This window comes from Dipteris shenzhenensis, chromosome 18, assembly GCF_047967505.1.
Source record: "Dipteris shenzhenensis isolate YYH24624 ecotype China chromosome 18, Dip_SZ_1.0, whole genome shotgun sequence".
NCBI classification, from domain to species: Eukaryota; Viridiplantae; Streptophyta; class Polypodiopsida; order Gleicheniales; family Dipteridaceae; genus Dipteris; species Dipteris shenzhenensis.
Window position 1 is genome coordinate 41,165,115 of NC_141613.1, and position 24,798 is coordinate 41,189,912.

Genomic DNA, 24,798 nt, shown 5'->3' on the forward strand with positions numbered 1-24,798 from the left:
AAAATATGAGTGAGTGGAGAGCTTTGATTTTGGGACTCAAGTTAGCAATCAAAATTGGAATAACCCATCTTGAGGTCATGGAAGATGCTATGCTAGTATTTGAGAAATCAAAGGAGAGTATCAAGTTCTAAATCTACAATTGAGGTATTACTGGTGTGAAGAATTTACAAGTGATGGTGGCTAAGTTCTAGAGTGTTGAGCTTGTCCATATACCACAAGATCAAAATGAAATGGCAAGTCTCTTAGCATCTCAAGCTTTTTATGGTATTATAAATGAAGACACACGTCCTATCCTATTATACAAGTTCAAAAAGTTCATTGTGGAATAGTGCTCCACATGTTTGGAAGATCATATTATTTTTGGTTTGATGTACATTTTGGATATTTTGTTACATCTAGCCAAGATAAATTCTAAACTCTACTTTAAAATCCAAAACATACTCAGGGCGCGGTGAAAAATATGTTCCCCTTAGTTATCTTCAAGGTAGAATTTTGCACATCATCTACTCATGGTACTGTAATTGGCATCACTAAAAATCGGTCTGGGGTAGCTATGACACTCTAGAGTCAAATTGTGCAAGTTTTCGTAAATTATCAAAGAATCAAAGATACGGCTCCATAATTTGCAATTGAGAGGTGCACTCATGATGCACCTACTAGTCCTTATACAATTTTTAAGTCGCTACCTTCCTAACACTCACAATAGACAAAACACTCATTGAGTCAATTTTTAAATAAGCATTATACTAAATAAAAGAACTTCCATAATATGCATCCCTCAAGATATTTGCCTATTTAGATGCATTGGTTTCTAATAACTATGAATGCAAGTACTGACGTGATAGAGACACATGATCATGTACTTACAATGGATGTGATTGTGGAAGAGATGCAGGAACATGTCAAAGTTTTTCACAATCAAAAGTTTTTTTGGGGTTTCAATCTTAGGACAATATTGGCTAGTCAAGAGTTGCCCAATCTTGAAAATGTTTTGATGAATTGAGAATACTTTCAAACTAGATTCTACACTAGGAAAGTTATGGACTCTATAGGAATGGCACTTGTCAAACTTGTAATGGTTCAAGAACATAAGTTTGAATAATATTGGGAATCTAAATAGTAAAACTAGAAAGTTAATGAAGATAATTCGTCAAAACCTATTTTACAATGGATTTTCCCAAAGATTGCAAAGAAGCTGTAACACTTAGATCAATGAAGACTTATGAGGCATAGTGGGTAAAAGTGATGCACAGCTTGACCCCTAATCTTTAAGATTAATTATTAATCAACACTTTGGTATTAGGTCTTATGCCAATGGGCTTCCTAAATTCTACTAGCCTCTATTCCTGCTCATCAACAAGGAGTAAAAATCTCACAAAGGGGGGGGTGGGAGAGAGAGAGAGAGAAAGAGAGAGAGAGAGAGAGAGAGAGAGAGAGAGAGAGAGAGAGAGAGAGAGAGAGAGAGAGAGAGAGAGAGAGAGAGAGAGGACCACACAAGAAGGTAAGAGCCAAGCCATAAAATGGGATTATCAATCAGTGTTATCAAATGAAGGCTATAATATGATCTGCACAAGCCACAAAGGTACCACCTATTTTATAAATGAGTCCACATCCACATCCAAATCCTATCCAAAATCCAAATCCTCCAAATTTGTTCATGTATATCGACATACTCCTAACATCTTGATGTACAAATCTCAAAATAGTATAACACCATAATAGATAAAGTGGGGGGGAAATAGAATTTTTGGAATTTTAAAATGGGATGGATTTCATTAAATTTGGGAATTTTATATTGATTACGGGAATCTTCCTTTAACTATGGGAAATAAGATGAGTGTGGGAAACTTCATTATTTATGGGAGACTTCATTGATTGTTAGAAATTTCATTACTTCTCGGGACTAGAATGTAATATTACTTTTGCATTGAAAGAGGTTGAGAGTCATATATTTGGTGGTGTTTATAAACACCATTTGGGGATGCAGTGGATAGCTAGAAGTGTCGATAAAGACTAGTTGGTGGTGAAGATATACACTAGTCCCATGTGAACCAAAAGACATAAATTTGATGAAAGGCCTTTGTAAACTGATATATTGTTCATATATACATTACTAAAGATCACAAAAAGTGGGAAAAATTACACGAGAGAACATATCAACTTGGTAGGTTAGGAGATCATGATGGACAAAATCATCACCATTGTCTATGCCTCAATACCAAGCAAGCCTTCCCATGTGTTGATACATACATGCTATGGAATCTTTATTTTCTTGGGTGGACTTGTGGATTTTTATGTCCATGACCAAATGATTGAATCAACAAATTGCCAAACCTATCGATTTGACCTATTCTCTATCCAACACTTGTTCCAACAATTAGCATAAACCTCTTCATCAGTGAGACCTTTTCATGGGTCCCAATACTAAATTTGTACTTTCTTGAAGTTAGGATATATTGCTTCAACCTTGACACTTAAATGGGCAACCCCAAGCCATACGGGGTATAGAGGGCTAGATGGCCTCAACAAGACAAAGTCATGTTGCTTAACATATGTAAACTCCTTCCTTGGCTTAAACATCTTATTAGGGAATTTGGGAAAATCCCAAGTCCCATTTTACAAAGATCTTAAAATGAGAATGGTGAACCCTTTCAAAATTTTGTTAAAACCCCCTCATGTGACATATCATTTTGAAAAGAATAATATGGTGTTCTTTCCACTATTGGCCCATAATAGTGATCATTCCCTTCCTCATAGCCTTGGAACCCATTGATGCAAGCATCTATACTGTCCTCCTCATGAAGTGGTTGTGTTTTTGGCCAAAAATATGTGTGCACTCCTACCTTTAAGACATTTACTTGGAGTTTACTTGCTCAAGTTCTCCAATCACTGTTTTTCATATCACACATATTTTGTTTCATAATCTATCATAGAGGATTCATATAATGGATTCTTTCCCCTTGCTTACCTCTCCCAAAACCTAATGTAATCCTTTATCTTTGGTATTACTTGCAAGTGGTCCCTTACAAATTCAGACATTGGCAATCTTTTTGGACAACCTATTACCAACCATGGCCATCCCTCGCTATCTTTCTTCCATAATTAAAACTCCCCCTTCTACGGGCATCCAATTTGGTGATTTTGGATGCATTTTGTATTGCATCATAGGTGTGTAGACCTACATGGGAAATTCAAACTATAATGGTTTTACATGACCCATCTTTCCCATCATGTGGGTAGCCTTCCAGATAACCCTTGCAGTTTGGAACCTGAGAGAGAGAAGAAATGGTACAGGAGAGGATGATAACGATTCATTGAATGTATACATCATATGAGCAAAGGTGAAAATTTCCCCCAGTTGCAATTTCTTAGAGAACTTGCTAAACATGGTATCAATGTCCTCATGTGTATGCCCCACCATCAAGAAGCCCAATTGAATGGTCTTCTTGTTATTTACCAGTAGAGAAATCTATGCAAATAAGTATCTATTCTTGTTCTCCAATGCACAATTGTCTAGAGACTAGAGTAGAAGGTTCTTCGGTAGCTTTGGAAAGGGTCCTAAAGAGTAACATTTCCATCTACTAAGGGTAGTTTTTCATGTCCATGAGTTAGCATTTAATTTCTACATGATTCTTGGCCAATGCTTGAGCCGATTGATTATCACAGTATATTGTTGTTGGCTTTAACTCATCAAAGTAATCTATTTTTGACAATAGTCTTCTGAGCCATATAGCCTCACATGCACATGTAGTGAGTGCTCTATATTCTGCTTCAGTCAAAGATAAAGAAACACTTGGCTGTTTATTTGACAACCATGATATACCACCTTGACCAATGAAAAATGCATATCCTTATGTCGATCTCCCAGTTGTGGGGGTTAAAGGTCACTGTGCCTTTACCCCGGTTATGTACAATACTCAAACACATATATAAATGAATGAAAAAGAAGATTAGGGTGTTTTGCACCCACCAAAACTTATGTAGCTCTCTATTTCTCTCTCTCCCTCTTCCGTTCTTGCTTTCGTCGTTGAGAGCACTCTCAACTGGTATCAGAGCCCGGGTGATCTAGCTGAGCGTGCGTGAATGCCTGGAAGCTCAGCAGCTCTGTGGGAGGAAGGAGAAGCTCTGTGGGAAGCTTTGTGGTGACTTTACTTGCATCCGAGTGTGTAGAGACCTTGGAGGAACCTTTGGAATTTACTTGCATCCGAGTGTATAGAGACCTTGGAGGAACCTTTGGAAAAGTCACTTTGGTTTTGCGAAGTGGTTTTGAGAGCCTGTTAAGTGTTTTCAAAGAAAAAGTCGTTTTTTGAGCTTTTCCCTGTTCTGTTCGATGACAGAGACTCCGTATTGACTTGTAGAGGCAACTATTACTTGCTTTTGGTGTCCACTTCACTTCAGGAGCTTGGAAACACCTTCATTCTTGAATCTGGGATCATTTCATTGGATTTCTGACTCACTACGTCAGTTTCTGTGTTTTTCTGCCTAGGTGTTGGAACTCAAGTTTGGAGCAACCATTTGTAGATCTGTCAGTCCGATGGACTCAGGAGGTCCTAAAACTTCTATGTTGCTCATCATTTGCACTCCAGTGGAGTTTACAAATAGCTCTATTTCCAAAAACGTTTTTTAGTCCGTGTGTTGGACCCAGTGATTGAGACCACGGTTTCCAAAACCGTCTGTCCCATTGCATTCTAGACGCCCAAAGACCCCTACCTGTCAGTTCTTACGCAATTCGGTGGAGGATTTTTAGAGTTATAGATCTCTGTGTATTCGATTTCGTCTCTTTGTTATGCATTTTTCATTCTAAGGTTTTGAAACCTTAGATTTATGCCACATGGTAGTGGATAAGTATTGACTCCCATTTCTCACTCATCGGTTGGGACTTTGGAGTTCTAGCAGAAGAGAGATATTTGCAGATTTTCTTGCTGAGTCTGATTATGCAATGGTGCCCATGTTTTGAGGCATCTCAGGTTCTATTTTTAGTAGCGGTCATTATCGTAGGACTATGATTTCTTGAGCATACCTTGCAAATCACTCTGGTTGCAGTTTGAGTAGTGTGCACTCATTCGTGGTGTGCATTGGGTTGTATTGGGTGACTTATAGGCCATTTGGATGCATTGCGGTCCTTATTGGATGCACTGATAGGCCCAAATTGCCTTGTGGGATGCTATTTTTATGGACGCTTTGCACATGGATGCTATTTTATGCTGAGGGACAGCTTTGACACATTGCAGGTGATGCACTGATAGTGCTATGCTCTCTTGGATGAGATATTATTAATGCATATGCCAGTGGACGGTGTTTATGCTTGAGTCATTTGGCACTTATTGGCATTTTGGATTGCCATTGCAATTGGCATTTTCTTTTGGGCCAGATTTGCTCATATGGATGCATAGTATATGCACATGAGTCAAATGCTTTGAAACATGAGTTTTGGTGATATTTCACTCTATTGTGGCATACACATTTGGGTGCACCTAGTATTTGGTGTGATTCTCTCTTGTAGGCACTAGCATTTGGGATTTTTGCTTCATTTGCATCATGGCATCCTCTTCCATGTCTGAAAAGGAGTTTTTTAGCATTATAAAGTTTGATGGGACAAACTTTTCTTTGTGGAAAGAACAAATAAGGGATGTGCTTATTCAAAAGAAGCAGATTAAATGCTTGGTAGGGATTGAAGCTAAGCCTGCAAATATGTTTGAGGATGATTGGAATGAGTTGGATGCATTAGCAAAATCTACTATTCGACTTCATCTTGCAGAGTCACTTTATTTCACAGTAGTAAATGAGCACACTACAGAAGATTTGTGGAAGAAACTGTGTGCCACTTATGAAAAGGAAACTGCCTCTAATAAAGTTTACCTCATGAAGAGGTTGTTTGAGTTGCAGATGAAGGAAGGGGTGTCCATTGCTTCTCACTTGAATGAATTCAATATTATTTTCAGCCAGCTTTAGGCTCAGAAGATGAATTTTGATGCGGAGACTAAGGCAATATTTCTCTTATGTTCATTGCCATCCTCATGGGATACCTTCCGTATAGCTGCTGTCAGTAACTCTGCACCTAGTGGAGTACTAAAATTTGATGATGTTGTGGGTAGCTTGTTGGCCGAGGAGATTAGACGGAAGTCTATGGATGACAACAAGTAGGATGTAGCCTTAAATGTGCAAAGGGGCAAATCACAGTTCAGGGGAAAGTCCCAAGAAAAGGGAAGTCTCGTAGCAAATCCAGGGCATGGAACGTTGAGTGTTACCACTGTGGCAAGAAGGGCCATATGAAAAAGGATTGCTACAAGCTGAAAAGAGAGCAAAAGAATAAGAAAAAGAATGCAAATTGGGGTGCAAATCAAAAGGAAGAGAGTCCAAGGGAGGACAAAGGAAAAGTGAAGATCGAGGAGATCAATGCAGTCACACATGATAGTGACAATGACGTTCTCTTCATGTCTAGTTTATCTGCAGAGTTGCTTACCACTTCAGATGATGCATGTTCCTAGGATTGGATTTTGGATTCTGGTGCTTCATTCCATGTTACTCCACATAGGGAATGGTTCTCCACTTATGACAGTGGAAAGACAGGTTGCGTGCATCTTGGAATGACTATGCATGTGACATAGTGGGAGTAGGTGACATAAAGTTTTCTTCTGCAAATGGGTCTGCATTTATTTTGAAACATGTGAGACATGTGCCTAAGTTGACCAAGAGTCTTATTTCAGTGGGTCAGCTAGATGATGCTGGTTTTCACACCACTTTTGACTTTCAGAGTTGGAAAATTCAGAAGGGCTCTATGCTTTTGGCCAGGGGTACCAAGTGTGGAACTTTGTATCCCTTATATGTATCAGGGGTATTTGATCATGTTGTTGCAATAACCAAGCAGCCAAGCACTTCTTTGTGGCATTGCAAGTTGGGGCACATGAGCCAGAATGGAATGAAACTCGTAGGCCATTTGGGTTATGTACCGCATTTGAGTTTCTCTGATTTTGAATTTTGTGAGCGCTGTCTCTATGGGAAGAAAACTAAATCAGCCCATAAAAGAAAGGGGAAGAAAGAGTTTGAAAAGCTTGATTTGGTGCATTCAGACGTATGTGGTCCCATGCCTACACGGTCATTAGGTGGGGCTGAATACTATGTGACATTCATTGATGATGCAACTAGGAAAGTGTGGGCTTATGCTATAGCTCGGAAGAGTGATGTGTTCCAGGTATTTCAGAAATGGCTAGCCTTGGTTGAGAATCAGTCAGGTAGAACGCTTAAATGCCTACGGACTAACAATGGTGGAGAGTATCTCTCTCATGACTTTCAGCATTTCTGTGATACATGTGGGATTAAGGAGCTCACATCCTTTCGTACTCTAGAGCAAAATCCAGTTGCAAAAAAGATGAACCGTACCATTCAAGAAAGGTTGCAATGCATGCTTTCCAATGCAAGTCTTTCTGGTGGTTTTTGGGCTGAGGCAATGAAGACTGTAGTGCATGTGATCAATAGATCACCTAATAAGAGTTTGGATGGTGGTATTCCTAAAGAGGCATGGAGTGGCAAGAAGCCCTTTTACTCTCATTTGCGTATATTTGGGTGCGAGGCATATGTACATGTGCCAAAAGAGCTTCGAAAGAAGCTAGATCCTAAGTCTAGGAAATGCATCTTTTTGGGTTAAGGTGAAAGTGGAGAGATGGGCTATCGTCTCTGGGATCCAAAAGCAAAGAAGATCATACACAGCCATGATGTAGTCTTCAATGAGAAGAAGATGCATAAGGCACCCATGAGGGATGTGGAAATGAGGAGAATCACTTTCCAGGATGTGAATCCACCTACATATGTTGATAGACAGCAAATTGTCCATGCACCAAATGTGCAAGAAATGGTACCACCAAGTACTCCCACAGGTATACAATCAAGGGTAGATGATAAATCATCTATTGGTGGAAATGATGAGCCAAATGTGGCTGATATGCAAGTGGGACAGCAAGCTGAAATGCCCTTGAGAAGATCATCTAGAGTGTCTAGACCACCTGATAGGTTTGTTCCAGGGGTAGACTATGTGATGCTTACTGATTGCGGGGAGCCTTCTTGCTACAAAGAGGCTATGATGCACGAGGATCAACACAAGTGGAAGTATGCTATGCAATCAGAGATGAGTTCACTTATGAAGAATAAGACTTGGGACTTGGTTTCTTTGCCACATGGAAAGAAAGCATTGCCATGTAAATGGGTCTACAAAATGAAGGTCACAGGTGATGATGTGCCTAGGTACAAGGCCCATTTGGTCGCTAAAGGATTCAAACAAGAGAAGGGTGTGGACTTTGATGAGATATTCTCTCCGGTTGTGAAGATGACCACACTTGGATGCATGCTTGGACTAGTGGCATCAGAGGATATGGAGCTTATGCAGATGGATGTCAAGACACCTTTCTTGCATGGGGATTTGCATGAGGAAATTTACATGGTGCAGCTGGAAGGCTTTGAAGAAAAGGGCAAAGAGCATTTAGTTTGCAAGCTGAAGAAGAGTCTCTATGGTCTTAAGCAAGCGCCTAGAGAATGGTATCAGAAGTTTGATGCTTTCATTTGGTCCCAGGGTTTTAGAAGGAGTGAAATTGATCACTGCCTCTACACTAAAGGGGCTAAGGATAATAGCCTGATAATCTTGGCACTATATGTGGATGATATGCTATTGGCTAGCAAGAATACTTATGAGCTAGATGCATTAAAGGCCAAGTTGCATGAGGCCTTTGATATGAAGGATTTGGGACTTGTAGGTCATATTCTTGGTATGCGCATCACGCGTGATCGGAGTAGGAAACTCCTTTGGCTTTCACAAAAAGAGTATGTTACAAAAGTATTGCAGCATTTCAATATGGAGGGGGGGAAGGCAGTGAGTACTCCATTGCCTCCATATGTGAAACTGAGTCATACAAATAGTCCCAAATCAGATGAGGAAAGGGCCATGATGGCCAAGGTTCCTTATGCATCAATAGTTGGGAGTCTTATGTATGCTATGATAGCTACTAGACCAGACATTGCATTTGCAATGGGAGTTGTTAGCCGGTATATGGCTCATCCAAAAAAGAGGCATTGGGAGGTAGTTAAATGCATCATGAGGTACATGAAGGGTACCAAGGAGATGTGCATTTGGTAGAGGAGACATGCGTGTACTTGGGTACACAGATTCAGACTATGCAGGGCATGTGGATAGTAGGAGATCCACTTCTGGTTATGTGTTCACCTTTGCAGGTGGTTCAGTGTCATGGATGTCTCGTGCACAAAAGTGCATTGCTTTGTCTACCACAAAGGCTGAGTATGTTGCAACCACAGAGGGTTGCAAGGAGGCTTTTGGCTTGATCAGCTAGTGGGAGATTTGGGGATTCATACAGGTGTACCGACATTGCATAGTGATTCCATGAGTGCTATTCAGCTAGCACGGAATCCGGTCTTCATGCAAAGACCAAACACATTGAGAGCATGTACCATTTCATCAGGGAGGTACTTGAGGACAAGTGCATAGAGCTTTTCAAGGTTCATACAGATGATAACTCTATAGATATGCTGACGAAGAGTGTACCTAGTCAGCAGTTTGAGTATTGTCGTGTATTGATGGGCATTGGATAGTAAACTCACTGGTTGTTCTCCCTTAAAGGCACATTGTCCTTTAAGTGGGAGGTTGTGGGGGTTAAAGGTTACTGTGCCTTTACCTCGGTTATGTACAATACTCAAACACATATATAAATGAATGAAAAAGAAGATTAGGGTGTTTTGCACCCACCAAAACATGTGTGACTCTCTATTTCTCTCTCTCCCTCTTCCGTTCTTGCTTTCGTTGAGAGCACTCTCACCGGTGTCATGATTTCCGCCATAGTCACTGTCACAGTATCCATGCAACCATGGATGACCTCCTTTGTATTCTATCCCAAATTGTCTTGTACCTCTGATATATCTCAAGACTCTTTTGGCTGCATTCCAGTGACACTGTTTTGGATTTGCCATTAACTGTGCTGGTGAGCTTATTGCATAACAAATATCTGGTCGTGTGATTGTCAGATATATAAGAGATCCAATGAGTTTCCTGTAGTATCTGTCATTGACTGTAGGCTTTTCTTAATATTTAGTAAGTGTCAAACTCTGTTCCATGGGAGTGCCTGCAATCTTGCAATCTGCCATATAACACTTCTTCAGGAGATTGTTAACGTTACTTGAGCGGACGCATGAATGTGCTATCTGAATCTCTCTAGAACTCAATTTCAAGACAATAGTACATAAGTCCAAGATCTTTCATGTCAAACTCTGCAGATAAGTCTTGTTTCAGTTTTCTGATGAAGCTATACTTGCTTCTGGTCACAATCAGATCATCTATGTACAAAAGTGCAATAGTAATGTCTTCCCCTTGAACTTTGTAGTAGAGAGTATGATCTGCATTGGACTTCATGTATCCCAGATCAGCAAAATACTTGTTAATTCTACTGTACCAACTTTTGGGTACTTGCTTTAAGCCGTAGAGACTTTTCTTGAGATGGCAAACCTTATTCTCCTTTCCTGGTTCAACATAACCTGCTGGTTGTTGCATGTAGACTTCCTCATCTAGATAACCATTGAGAAATGCATTCTTGACATCGAGCTAATACACATTCCATCTGGTGAGTGTCGCTAGTGATATCAAGAACTGTATGGAATCCATCTTTACTACTGGAGCATAAGTCTCATCATAGTCTTGACCATATTGCTATGCAAATCCTTTTGCAACTAGTCTGGCTTTGTATCTTTGAATACTTCCATGTGGATTGTGCTTCACTTTGTATACCCATTTGTTTGCTATGGCCTTCTTTCCTGGTGGAAGGTCACATAATTCCGAAGCATTATTCTTATACAAAGCATCCATTTCTTCATTCATAGCAGTTTGCCATTCCGACTTGTCTACAGTGTCTTCAAAGTACACTGGCTCTTCTGTAGCCATGATGGTAGTCATAAGACCATAATTGCTGGTTTCAACCTGAATGGCTTTAACTTTTTAAGCATATGTCAATCTGGCTGGAGGTCTACTTTCCCTAGTAGACCATCTGAGTTGCTGTGGCTCTGCTTGGGGTGTTTCTGGTAATTCTTGCTCTTGTTCATCAACCTATTCTGTACATCACTATGAAGTCAATTCTTCTATCTCCTGTGTAGGTGAGGTTTTTCATTTTGATTCCTCATCAACGATTACATCTCTAGAGATAATGACCTTGTGGTTGATGGGATCATACAATTTGTATGCTTTGTTTCTTCACTGTAGCCAACCATGATGCATTTGCATGACATCATATCCAATTTCCTGTGATGATCATCATGTATGTGGGCATATGCTATGTAGCCAAATATGCGGAGATGCCCAATGTGTGACTTGTGTCCAGTGAATGCTTCATAAGGAGTGGTTCGGTGGGAAGCTAATTAAGCAAATAGTTTACAATGGCTATTGCTTCTGCCCGATATTGATTCAAAAGATACTTTTCACTAAGCATTGCTCTAGCACCATCTACTAAAGTCCCATTCTTCCTTTCAGCTCTTGCATTCTACTGAGGAGTATCTGCACATGTGAATTGTCTTCATATGCCTTGATTTCTACAAATGTTCATGAATGCTGAAGACATGTATTCACCTCCTCCATCTGATCTCACAACCTTGATCTTTCTGCTTGTCTGGTTTTCTACCATGGCTTTGAGATTTCTCTTTTAGAAAGTAGACCCAACAATATTGACTGTAGTCATCGATGAAAGTCAAGTAGTAAAGTGAACCATTGATGCTACGGGTTTGGGCATAACCCCATACACCTGTATGTATCAAATAAAAAATACCTCGTGCACGAGAGGTACTTTTGCCAAAGTTGGTTTGCTTTTGTTTGCTGAAGCAGCATTCTTCACAAGCTTTTCCAAGAAGTTATAGCTTTGGAATCCTAATTGCCATATTCTGATTCCTGAGATCTAACAAGTACTTGAAGTTGACATGACCATACGTGCCATTTTGCAGATAGTGGTATCTGTTGCGGTTGAGCTGACATGGCATGCTTATCTGGTACTATAGCTAGCATTCTGTATAAGCATCCTTCGTTGACACCTTTTGATACTAGCTGACATGTTTTGGATTTATCTCTGATAGTGCATTCATCTCCGTCGAATATGACTCTGTAATTGTGTTCCATCATTTGACCTACTGACAAAAGGTTTTTGCTGAGCTTCAGAACATAGAGCACATATTTCACCAATCCTTTCGTACCAGTGAAGTTGTTCATAGGGATAACACCTGTCCCTTGAACTAGATTTGATGTATTGTCTACTGTGTAGATGACATTTTTCTGACCTTCTAATGGCTTCATTTCTGTGAACCATTCCTGATGATTTATCATGTGAGATGATTCATCGCTATCAGTGTACCAAGGATCCTATTCCACTTGGTCGACTTGATAGCTGTAATCCTCTTTGGGATTAAAATCAGTGTCTAGGTACACTGTATTAGTATGATGCATTTCCTCACTTGCAAGAAACATATTACCATGTTCATTTGCAAAATGACTGTGACTAGAATGTCCACCATGATGATTTCCTCTACCACGGAAATTCCCTTGATTGCTACTGGATTGACCACCTTGGTCGTACTACTTCTTGCAGCAATCTCTTTCACAGTGTCCAAACTTGTGATAGTAGTTGCACTAAATGTTTGACATGTTGGTGGATGCATTCACTCATCCTTGAAATCTTCCTCGGTTGGAATGATTTTCTCTTTGTTTATTTTGATGCTGCTGAGGATGATGCTGATGCTGATGTTGATGCTGACTTTGATTTTGTTGTTGATGATGACCATTCTCTGATATGATCTACCTTTGCCTATTCCTCTACCTCTGCTTCTACTTCTGTCTCAAGTTGTGAATGCCTGATCATTAGAATGACCTTTTTGTGCTTGAATTGCCCGAGTCTTGGGTTCTTCACCAAGTAGAACTTGACTGAAGTTCTTCTAGTGTCAAAATTTGCCGTTGAATGGCAATACTCTGGACTAGATTCTTGTATCCCTCTCCTAGTCCATTCAGGATTACTTGAACCATTTCTACAAGGTTCATAGTCTCTCCTACTACTGCAAGTTGATTGGTTTCATTGCTATTGCAGAAACTCTGGTTGATTTGGTTTCTCAAGGTGAGAATCCTGGATGTGTTCTTGAACTCATAGAGAGCTGCGAACATATCCCATGCTTCTTTCGATGTCTTGACTGTGTTGAGCTGTCCTAGCATGACATCTTGCACATTCTGCTTGATCAAATGATAGGCATACTTGTCTTTCTTATCCCATTCTGCTTGAGCTCGGGCAATGGCAGGATCTGCTACAGGTGTGAAAATTGTTTATGTAGCAGTAGATCCCGTTGTAGATCCCACTACTGGTGCTATGACAGCAGGTGGAGTAGAGCTACTGGTGACTGGATCATCCAATGGTCTAGGTGTAGACCCATTGACATAATCCCATTTGTCCTGAAGTACAAGAATGGTCTCCATTCGATATTTCCATGTACCATAATTGGAGTTGTCTAACTTAGCAGATGCCTCCAGATTGAGGTTGCTAGTTGTAGACATGGTGCAAGAAATGTACTCAAAAGTGTTGTGAAAATCTCTGTGTGAATCAACTACAAATACTGTTAGATATCAATGCTTCACTCTCATGTAACTATGCGGGAACCAGCTAACTCTACATGTAAGCCCCTTATATGAGGAGAAGGCATTTGAGTAGCTCGGTTATCTAGTAGGTCCTAGTTTGGACACCAGATGGGGGCCATGTGTGGCCTAATGGCTGGACGGCTTCAGATAGAGTTAGCACACTACTAACTAGGCTACATGCAAGTGCGGGAAGGCATCCCATGACTGACCCCACTGAGGGTAGACGAAGCATTTCCCGGAGCAGCCAACTCTCGGGTTGCGAGGCCCGTTTGGAGCCCCAGATATTCTCGGATGGCTATGGGCCGAACGGATGATCCCGTTGGAGGCCCAGATCATCCCGTTTGGAGCCCCATATGATCCTTGATGGCTCTGCACCATGGTTCTAACGTGTGGTCGATGGCCTATTTCGGGACCAACCTTCAGTCGGCCATTTTGGGCCGACTGGGTCGGTCTCCCAATTGGGTCTAACCAACTATGACTGGTGGCTATATAAGAGCAAGCCCATGAAGCCCATATCATCACTGGCTACAGCAACCCTAATTCCTTAGCATCCAGCCTCCATCCTCTACTATTTCCAGCACGCCATCGAAGCTTCGCACACAAGAGCACACGGCTGGGAGGTAGCACCATCTATGTATCAGTTTTACAATATTCAAATTTTTTATTCTCCATACTATCTACTTTTCTCTCTTGCATATGAGATCCTGTTATCTGTTGAGCACAGACGTTGTATTGTTTTCTTACAAATACACTGATTGTGCCAAGTGAAATCTCTAAACCGTCAGTGAAGATAGAACTGCAATATATAAAATCTGATTTGTATTACAAGGCTTGTGGCAATGATGTCAGGAATAGCCAAGAGGTTTTACAAGGCTGAAATGATGTGCATGATGCCATGAGATAGCTGAATAGGCTTAACAATGGTGGCATGTGTGTGTGAAATCAAGTTCTATCTGCCCACTAAAACAATCTGCAATGCCTCTCTACTCTTTAAAGTCTGCTCACTGAACTGATGAACGTAAGGTTTCAAGTAATGTAATGATGTGAAACCATAAGTGAGCGTATGGATTGACTCCGAGTAGGTACTAGTCAAGAATTTCAGGCATGGCTTAGATTGGCAACTTGGGGAAATTCAAAGCATCCCCTCTATGGCGATCTACTCTACTCTGATCTAGATCTATACCAACCATCGATCGATGAAAGAACAGCAAATAATTCCTTTTCTTTTGTTCTTTTTAAGTGCTAGGTCATGCGTCGATGTAGAGGCAAATGTGCATGAAGGAAGTGGTTTTGTCGGCAACGAGGCTCAAATATGAGTGTAACTTATACCAAAATATGTGCATGATGTGACGAGCGCATAGAGCATGAAAAAACGAGCGACTTTTCTTTTTTGAGTGCCCTCAAATTCTTCCTGGATCAAGAGATACGACTTGATCTAGGTGGAGGGGCAAAAGGAGTGCAAATGTGCTCAATGATGATGTGTCATTGTGGGTCACATGCAATGTGATGATGTGGCACTATGCCTAGCAAGAGGTGTGCCAGTGGAGCCCTATGCTGAGGTGGCAGGAGTGGTCACATGAAGTGACTATGGAGCATTGTATGGGCCTATAGAGGTTCAGTGAACCACGTGGCACAGATGATGTGGCAGTTGATGATGTCAACAAAGGTGATGTGGTAATGATGATGTGGCACTGATGACATGGCATTGATGATGTGTCACTAGTGACGTGGCTATACTGATGTGGTAGCTGACGTGACTGATGAGTTAGTAGGGTGACGTGGCCAAATGACATGGACTATTGATGTGGATTGCTAAGCTGGCAATGATGACGTGGCACTTTGAGCCTATGTGGCAAATAAGGTGACATGGCAAGATAAGCCCTCTTGTTGACATGGCAATCACGAGAGACTACTGATGTGGCACTCACGACTGATGTGGCAGATAAGGTCTGCCATGTGTCAATTTTTTGGAGCTAGACCCTATCCAAGGGTGGCCAAGTTGCCACGTGTAGTGATGCGGTTTGTCGGATAGAATTTTAAGGATTCCAATCGAATCTTCTAGATTTTGTCTATGAGAAGAACTGCACCAGCGGTTGTCTTGCAGGTCGTTTTGGAGTCCTTGAACTCTGCCTTGCAACATCGTAGTAGTTCGGTGGTGCTTATGAGCTAGAGACCAACATGGTCGTTGGAGCTAGCTTGGCATAGGAGCTATCTATGCATCACCGGTGGACAGCTTGGAGAGTCTAGAGCATATGGGCAGAAGGTCGTTTTGTTTGGCCATTCTGTGGGCACTGTAGAGCTTCCTTGACGTTGGCTTGTGAGGGAGACACCTATCATTGCAAGCCGCCACTAAGGTACAACCGACGTCTCTTCAATAGTGGCAAGCAAAAGGATGAAATCAAGGAACCTCAGGTAGCAAGCAGGTGACACCCGGTATTGTGACTGATCAGTTAGTATGATGAGGTCTAAAGCCACCATAGGGAAGCCGAAGGGAGTGCCGAAATATCCAATATTGGCACTGAAGTTTTGACGATCTGAATCTGCAACTTGCCTTTCCTCGTAACCCGTTGGCTAGAGCATCCCATGCAGAAAAAGGTTTATCAGCTGGCTATGTTGTGGAGGGTAGAGCTATAGGGAGCCTTCTAAAGATAGGGATTCATCACGTCTAATGGCTATGTAGAAGGCTGCTATTGGAGAGGCAGTTGCTCCTATAGTGGGAAGATGTTGAAGGTCGCCATATGATGAAATTGTAGGTTTGTAGGTTGGCTCAAGAGACCTTGTTGGTGGAGGGGGCTAAGCTGCCTTAGAGTTGATAATGAAGCCTTAGCTTTGGAGTGCAGATTCCAGAAACCTGTAGTCTCCTTGGCTTGCAAGATAGAAGAAACTATGGGGCTCTCCCTCTCCCTCAAAGCTCACTAAAAACTCAGTCTCTCCCTATCTTTCTCACAAGCACAATGGATAGAAAATCTCTCTCTCTCTCTCTCACAATGGAAATCCTCACAAAGAACTCAAGCAATGAATGAAAAAACTCTCTCTCATTCAATAGATCTCTCAAGAAGAAGGAGCATCTCTCAAAGAACTCTCGAAAGAGATGAACGGATGGAAATTCCTCTCAAATGGACAGAATTTCTCTATCAAAGAAGAAGTTCTCTCAACGAAAGAGAACACTCGATCTCTCAATCTGTCAATCACTCTCACAAGAAGGATGGCGCCTCAACGGAAGGCAAAACCATGCTCTGATACCATGACAAAATATGAAGAGGGGAGAGGAGAAGAGTGGAGATGAGGAGAGAGGGCACAGCTAGAGAGCACACCACAAATGACTGACTGTACACTAGATTTAGTTCAAAAGATAGAATATATACAAACCCATTTAGGGTTAGGGTTAGGGGATCTAATCCTTTCCTTTATAGCACTCTATAAGGTTAGTGCTATGCACATATGATCACATGATGGTGCTATGCACACGTGATCACATGATGTTGACTGTGAACTCTCAATAGGAATTTGTGGATCTCTTTTTATCGCAAATTGGATAATTTTTATTTGCATCTTATGAAATTTTGGGGAGAGAGAGAGAGAAAGAGAGAGAGAGAATATTCTTTTCCACGCCCGATGATTGAAATAACAACCATTGTGCTAGTTCTAGTTGTGGATCTATGCAAGTGTGAGTGTTTCTAGTTTAAAAAGACATCTATTTTGCATCTATTGTGATTTGGTATAGTTCATCTCCGATGGTTGAAATAATTATTTTTGTTAATAGTTTAATTTATGTTCTTAGGGTGCCATCAAGTAGGATTAAAACTGGCATATTCTTTAAACTAGGCCAGTGGTTGGAATGCATGTTATTCTAGGGAAATGAGAGTGCAATTTATAGTTTGAAACCAACGGTTGTCACTGACATTCTCTAATATTTTAATAATTTATTATCTTAATGTGCCACCAACCCATGGTTGATCATACACTTATTGTGGTCAAATAGTGCTAAAAGAGTGCTAAATGCTAGTCAAAAAATGTGTTTAAAGTTAATGTTTAAGAGTAGCCGGTGGTTGGAACAATGCAGTTGCACTTATCTAGTAATCATAGACTTATTATAGTCAAATAGTGCTAAAAGAGTGCTAAATATGGTCAATTACTATTCTATAGAAAAGTGCTCAAAAGTATCCAAAAGTGCTAAAGAATGGTCAACAAGAGATTAAAAATATAAGACTATGGCAGAGTGGTTTTGGTAAAAGTAATTGACAATAAAACATATACATTTTAGATAGTGCTATAAAACCATCAGAATGATCTACAAGCTAATGGGAAGAACGCTTCATCAATGGGCTTCTTCTTGCTTTTATTAGGGGGCTTTGTCCTTGCTTTGTCTTCCCTTCATCAAATGGGTGTTGCTTCTTTGCTGATGGATTCTTCCCTTCATCAATGGGCTACTTCTTCCTTTCATCTAGGGGTGTTATCTTCCCTTCATCAAACATGGGCTTCTTCCATGCCAATGGGTTCTTCCCTTCATCAATGGGCTTCTTCTTCCTTTCAGCAGGGGGATGTATCTTCCCTTCATCAAACAGGGCTTCTTCTTTCTTTCATCAGGGAGCTATATCTTCCCTCCATCAAAGGGAGCCCTTATTTTTGTTTGCCAATGCATGTGCCACCTTTTCTTTCTCTAGATAAATAGTTTATGTGTTGAGCATTAACATATGACAACCTTCGCATACAGAGGTTGCATGCACAAACATCCCAAAGAAAAACACATTCATAGGGTGAACACATTGGGTCCATTAGATATATAACTCATTTGTAATGTGCCCATGGCAAAGTGTTCATGTATAACCCTGTTGCATCAAGCGAGGATATTCCTTTAGTTTAACTATTGTAGCTATTCATATCATAGTCTCACCTTATATATGGTGTGACATGAAGTTGGGGGTAATAAAACTTCATGCGCCTCTTAGCTTCCTCTTGCTTTCAACTTTAGTGATAGAAACCTTTATCACTCACAAAGGGAAATTAAACAGAAGCTTTCATGCTAAGAGACCACACCACACTTTCCTCCCTTAGATGAGAATGAAGATGGTAACGTCCCAAGTGATGTACTCTAGCATAGGGAGAAGGAAAGGATCAGCGGAGGCCATAATCTCCCCAAGCCATGGTCTGCACCAAAGAGAAGAGTGATACGTTGTTGAAAGAAGATCTTGCAGCTCAATATGACATGAACTAATTGTAAGAAAATAATACGTCTGTGCTCAATAGATAATAGGATCTCATACGCAAGAGAGAAAACAAGATAGTGTGGAGAATCAAAAATTTGATTACTGTAGAACTGATACAATAGATGGTGCTGCCTCCCAACCGTGCGCTCCTGTGAAAGAAGCTTCGATGGCATGCTGGAAACAGTAGAAGACGGACGTTGGATGCTAAGGAATCAACGTTGCTATAGCCAGTGATGAAATGGGCTTCACGGGCTTGCTCTTATATAGCCACCAGTCGTAGTTGGTCAGGCTCAATTGGGTGACCGACCCAGTCTACCCAAAACAGTCGACTGTGACAAAATATGAAGAGGGGAGAGGAGAAGAGTGGAGATGAGGAGAGAGGGCACAGCTAGAGAGCACACCACAAATGACTAACTGTACACTAGATTTAGTTGAAAAAATAGAATATATATAAACCCTTTTAGGGTTAGGGTTAGGGTTAGGGGATCTAACCCTTTCCTCTATAGCACTCTATAAGGTTAGTGCTATGCACATATGATCACGTGATAGTGCTATGCACACATGATCACATGATGTTGAGCGTGAACTCTCAACACCTTCCCTTAAGATCAACATCATGAAGTAGGCCTTCCCTCAAGATGATGATTCTGGGGAATCGAAGAAGAACTGAGCATTACATTCCATCACATCCCTTTAATGGGAATGTCCTTCCTCTGCATCAAACCAAGAGCTAGTCGGTGTTTCTCGAATAGCTCTTTACCGAGTGGTTTGGTAAAGATGTCTGCAACATTTTCTTTGCTATCACAATGCTACAGAGTGATGTCACCAAGTAACACTCTTTCTCTAATAAAGTGCTCTCTGACATCAATGTGCTTTGTCCTGGAGTGATATACTGGATTTTTGGCCAATGCTTGAGCCGATTGATTATCACAATATATTGTTGTTAGCTTTGACTCATCAAAGTAATCTGTTTCTGACAATAGTCTTCTGAGCCATATAGCCTCACATGCACCTATAGTGAGTGCTCTATATTCTGCTTTAGTCGAAGACAAAGAGACAGTTGGCTGTTTGTTGGACAACCATGATATACCACCTTGACCAAGGAAAAATGCATATCCCTGTGTCGATCTCCTGGTCTCATGATCTCCGCCATAGTCACTATCACAGTATCCATGCAACCGTGGATGACTTCCTTTGTATTCTATCCCAAACTATCTTGTACCTCTGATGTATATCAAGACTCTTTTGGCTGCATTCCAGTGAGACTATTTTGGATTTGCCATAAACTCTACTAGTGAGCTTACTACATAACAAATATCTGGCCATGTGATTGTTAGATATATAAAGAGATCCAATGAGCTGCTTGTAGTATATGTCACTGACTGTAGGCTTTTCTGAATCTTTAGTAAGTTTCAAACTCTGTTCCATGGGAGTGGCTGTAATCTTGCAATCTGCCATATGAAACTTCTTCAGGAGACTGTCAACATACTTGAGCTGACTCATGAATGTGCTATCTGAATCTCTCTAGAACTTAATTCCAAGACAATAGTGCATAAGTCCAAGATCTTTCATCTCAAACATTGCAGATAAGTCTTGTTTTAATTTTTTGATGAAGCTATCCTTGCTTCCTGTCACAATCAAATCATCTACGTACAAAAGTGCAATAGTAATGTCTTCCCCTTGAACTTTGTAGTAGAGAGTATGATCTACATTGGATTTCATGTATCCCAGATCAGCAAAATTCTTGTCAATTCTGCTGTACCAACTTCTGGGTGCTTGTTTTAAGCCGTAGAAACTTTTCTTGAGATGGCAAACCTTTTTCTCCTTTCCTAGTTCAACATAACCTGTGGGTTGTTGCATGTAGACTTCCTCGTCTAGATAACCATTGAGAAATGCATTCTTGACATCGAGCTGATACACATTCCATTTACTGAGTGTCGCTAGTGATATCAAGAACCATATGGAATCCATCTTTGCTACTAGAGCATAAGTCTCATCATAGTCTTGACCATATTGTTGTGCAAATCCTTTTACAACTAATCTGGCTTTATATCTATGAATACTACCATCTGGATTGTACTTCACTTTGTATATCCATTTGTTTGCTATGGCCTTCTTTCCTAGTGGAAGGTCGCATAATTCCCAAGTATTATTCTTATACAAAGCATCCATTTCTTCATTCATAGCAGTTTGCCATTCTGGCTTGTCTACTACATCTTCAAAGTACACTGGCTCTTCTGTAGCCATGATGGTAGTCATAAGAGCATAGTTGATGGTTTCCACCTGAATTGCTTTGCCTTTCTGAGCATATGTTAATCTAGTTGGAGGTCTGCTTTCCCTAGTAGACCGTCTGAGCTGCTGTGGCTCTGCTTGGGATGTTGATGGCAATTCTTGCTCTTCTTCATCAATCTGTTCTATAGATGACTGTGAACTACATGCTTCTATCTCCTGTGTAGGTGAGGTTTTCCATTCTGATTCCTCATCAAAGATTACATCTCTGGAGATAATGACTTTGCGGTTGATGGGATCATACAATTTGTATGCTTTGCTTTCTTCACTATAGCCAACCATGATGCTAGCCTTGAAAGAAATTATTCGATAACACTCCATGTCTCCACTTCTATAGTATATATTTTCCTTCTCAATCAAAATTTTTTTCTCAAACATGCACCTTTATAGTCAACATCCCTCCTTTGAGCACCAGATTCTCCTTCACTGAAGCATCTGTTTCACAAAGGGATTTGCATGACTTCCCATCCAATTTCCTACAATGATCATCATGTATGTGGGCATATGCTATGCAACCAAATATGCGGAGATGCCCAATGCGTGGCTTGTGTCCAGTGAATGCTTCATAGGGAGTCATACCTTGTATGGGTTCGGTAGGAAGCCGATTAAGCAAGTAGTTAGCTGTAGCTATTGCTTCTGCCCAATACTGATTCGGAAGATGCTTTTCACTAAGCATTGCTCTAGCACTGTCTGCTAAAGTCCCATTCTTCCTTTCAGCTATTGCATTCTACTGAGGAGTATCTGCACATGTGAATTGTCTTCGTATGCCATGATTTTTGCAAAAGTTCATGAATGCTAAAGACATGTATTCACCTCCTCTGTCTGATTTCATGTCCTTGACCTTTCTGCCTGTCTGGTTTTCTACCATGGCTTTGAATTCTTGAAATCTAGAAAACACTTCAAATTTCTCTTTCAGAAAGTAGACCCAACAATATCTGTTGTAGTCGTCGATGAAGGTCAAGTAATAAAGTGAACCATTGATGCTGCGGGTCTGGGCATAACCCCATACATTTGTATGAATCAAATCAAGAATACCTCATGCATGAGAGGTACTTCTGACAAAGCTGGTTCGCTTTTGTTTGCTGTGATAGCATGCTTCACAAACTTTTCCAAGAAACTGTAGCTTCGGAATCCCAATTGCCATATTCTGATTCCTGAGATCTAACAAGTACTTGAAGTTGACATAACCATATCTCTTGTGCCATTTTGTAGATAGTGGCATCTGTTGCATTTGAGCTACAATGGCATGCTTATCTGGTACTGTAGCTAGCATTCTGTATAAGTGTCCTTCCTTGACACCTTTTGCTACTAGCTGGCATCTTTTGGATTTGTCTCTGATAGTGCATTCATCACCGTCAAAGATGACTATGTAGTTGTGTTCCGTCATTTGACCTACTGACAAAAGGTTCTTGCTGAGCTTCGAAACATAGAGCACATCTTTGACTAATTCTTTTGTACCAGTGAAGTCGTTCATAGGAATAACACCTGTCCCTTGAACTGGATTTGGTGTATTGTCTGCTATGTAGATGACATTTTTCTGTCCTTCTAATGGTTTCATCTCTATGAACCATTCCTGATGATTTGTCATATAAGATGATGCACCGCTATCGATGTACCAAGGATCCTATTCCACTTGGTTGACTTGATAACTATAATCCTCTTTGGGATTGAAATCAGTGTCTAGGTGCATTGTATCAGTCTGATGCAATTCCTCACTTGCAAGAAACATATTTCCATGTTCATTTGCAAAATGACTGTGACTAGAATGTCCACCACGATGATTTCCTCTTCCTCAAGAATTCCCTCGACTACTAATGGATTGACCGCCTTGGTTGTACTGCTTCTTGCGGCAATCTCTTTCATAGTGTCTAAACTTGTGACAGTAGTTGCATTGAATGTTTGACACATTGGTGGATGCATTCCCTCGTCCTTGAAATCTTCCTCGATTGGAATGATTTGCTCTTTGCTAATTCTGATGTTGCTGAGGATGATGTTGATGCTGACTTTGATTTTGTTGATGATTCAACCACTTTTCTGATATGATATACCTCTGTTTCTACCCTTGCCTCTGCTTCTGTCTGAAGCTATGAATGCCTGATCATTAGAATGACCTTTATGTGCTTGAATGGCCTGAGTCCTGAGTTCTCGACCAAGTAGAACTGATTGAAGTTCTTCCAGTGTTGGAATTTTCCATTGGATGGCAATACTCTGGAATAGATTCTCATATCCCTCTCCTAGTCCATTCAGGTTTACTTGAACCATTTCTACGGGGTTGATAGTCTCTCCTGCTGCTACACGTTGATTGTTGTAGTCTTTTATACAGAGTACATAAGCATGACCAGTTTCACTGCTGTTGCAGAAACTCTAGTTGATCTGGTTTCTTAGGGTGAGAATCTTGGATGTGTTCTTGGACTCGTAGAGAGATACGAAGATATCCCATGCTTCTTTTGATGTCTTGACTGTGTTGAGCTGTCCTAGCATGACATCTTGCACATTCTGCTTGATCAGGTCATAGGCATACTTGTCTTTCTTATCCCATTCTGCTTGAGCTCGGGCAATGGCAGGATCTACTACTGGTGCGGAAACTATTTGTGTGGATGTAGATCTTGATGTAGATCCCGTTGCTGGTGCTATGACAACAGATGGAGTAGAGCTACTGGTGGCTGGATCGGCCAATGGTCTAGGTGTAGATCCATCGACATACTCCCATTTGGCCTGAAGCACAAGAATGGTCTCCATTCGGTATTTCCATGTACCTTAATTGCAATTGTCTAACTTAGCAGATGCCTCCAGATTGAGGTTGCTAGTCGACATGGTGCAAGAAATGTACTCAAAAAGTGTCCTGAAAATCTCTATATGAATCAACTGCAAATACACTGAATATGCCAAGTGAAATCTTTGAACCGTCGATGAAGATAGAACTATAGTATATAAAATCTAATCTGTATTACAAGGCTTGTGGCAATGATGCCGGGAATAGCCAAGAGGCTTTACAAGGCTGAAATGATGTACACAATGCCGTGAGATAGCCGAATAGGCTTTACAATGGTGGCATGTGTGTGTGAAATCAAATGCTATCTGCCCACTGAAACAATCTGCAATGCCTCTGAACTCTGAAGTCTACTCACTGAACTGATGAACGTAAGGTTTCAGGTAATGTGATGATGTGAAACCATATGTGAGCATATGGACTGACTCTGAGTAGGTACTAGTCGGGAATTTCCGGCATGGCTTAGATTGGCAACTTGGGGAAATCCAAAGCGTCCCCTCTATGGCGATCTAGTCTACACTGATCTAGATCTAAACCAATCGTCAATCGATGAAAGAACATCAAATAATTCCTTTTCTTTTGTTCTTTTTAAGTGCTAGGTTAGATGCATCGATGTAGAGGTAAATGTGCATGAAGGAAAAGGTTTTGTTGGCGAGGCTCAAATGTGAGTGTAACTTGCACCAAAATGTGTGCATCATGTGACGAGCACATAGAGCACAAAAAAACGAGCGACTTTTCTTTTTGGAGCGCCCTCAAATTCTTCCTGGATCAAGAGATATGACTTGATCTAGGTGGAGGGGCAAAAAAAGTGCAAATGGTGCTCAATGATGATGTGTCACTATGAGTCACATGCAATGATGATGTGGCATTGTGCCTAGCAAGAG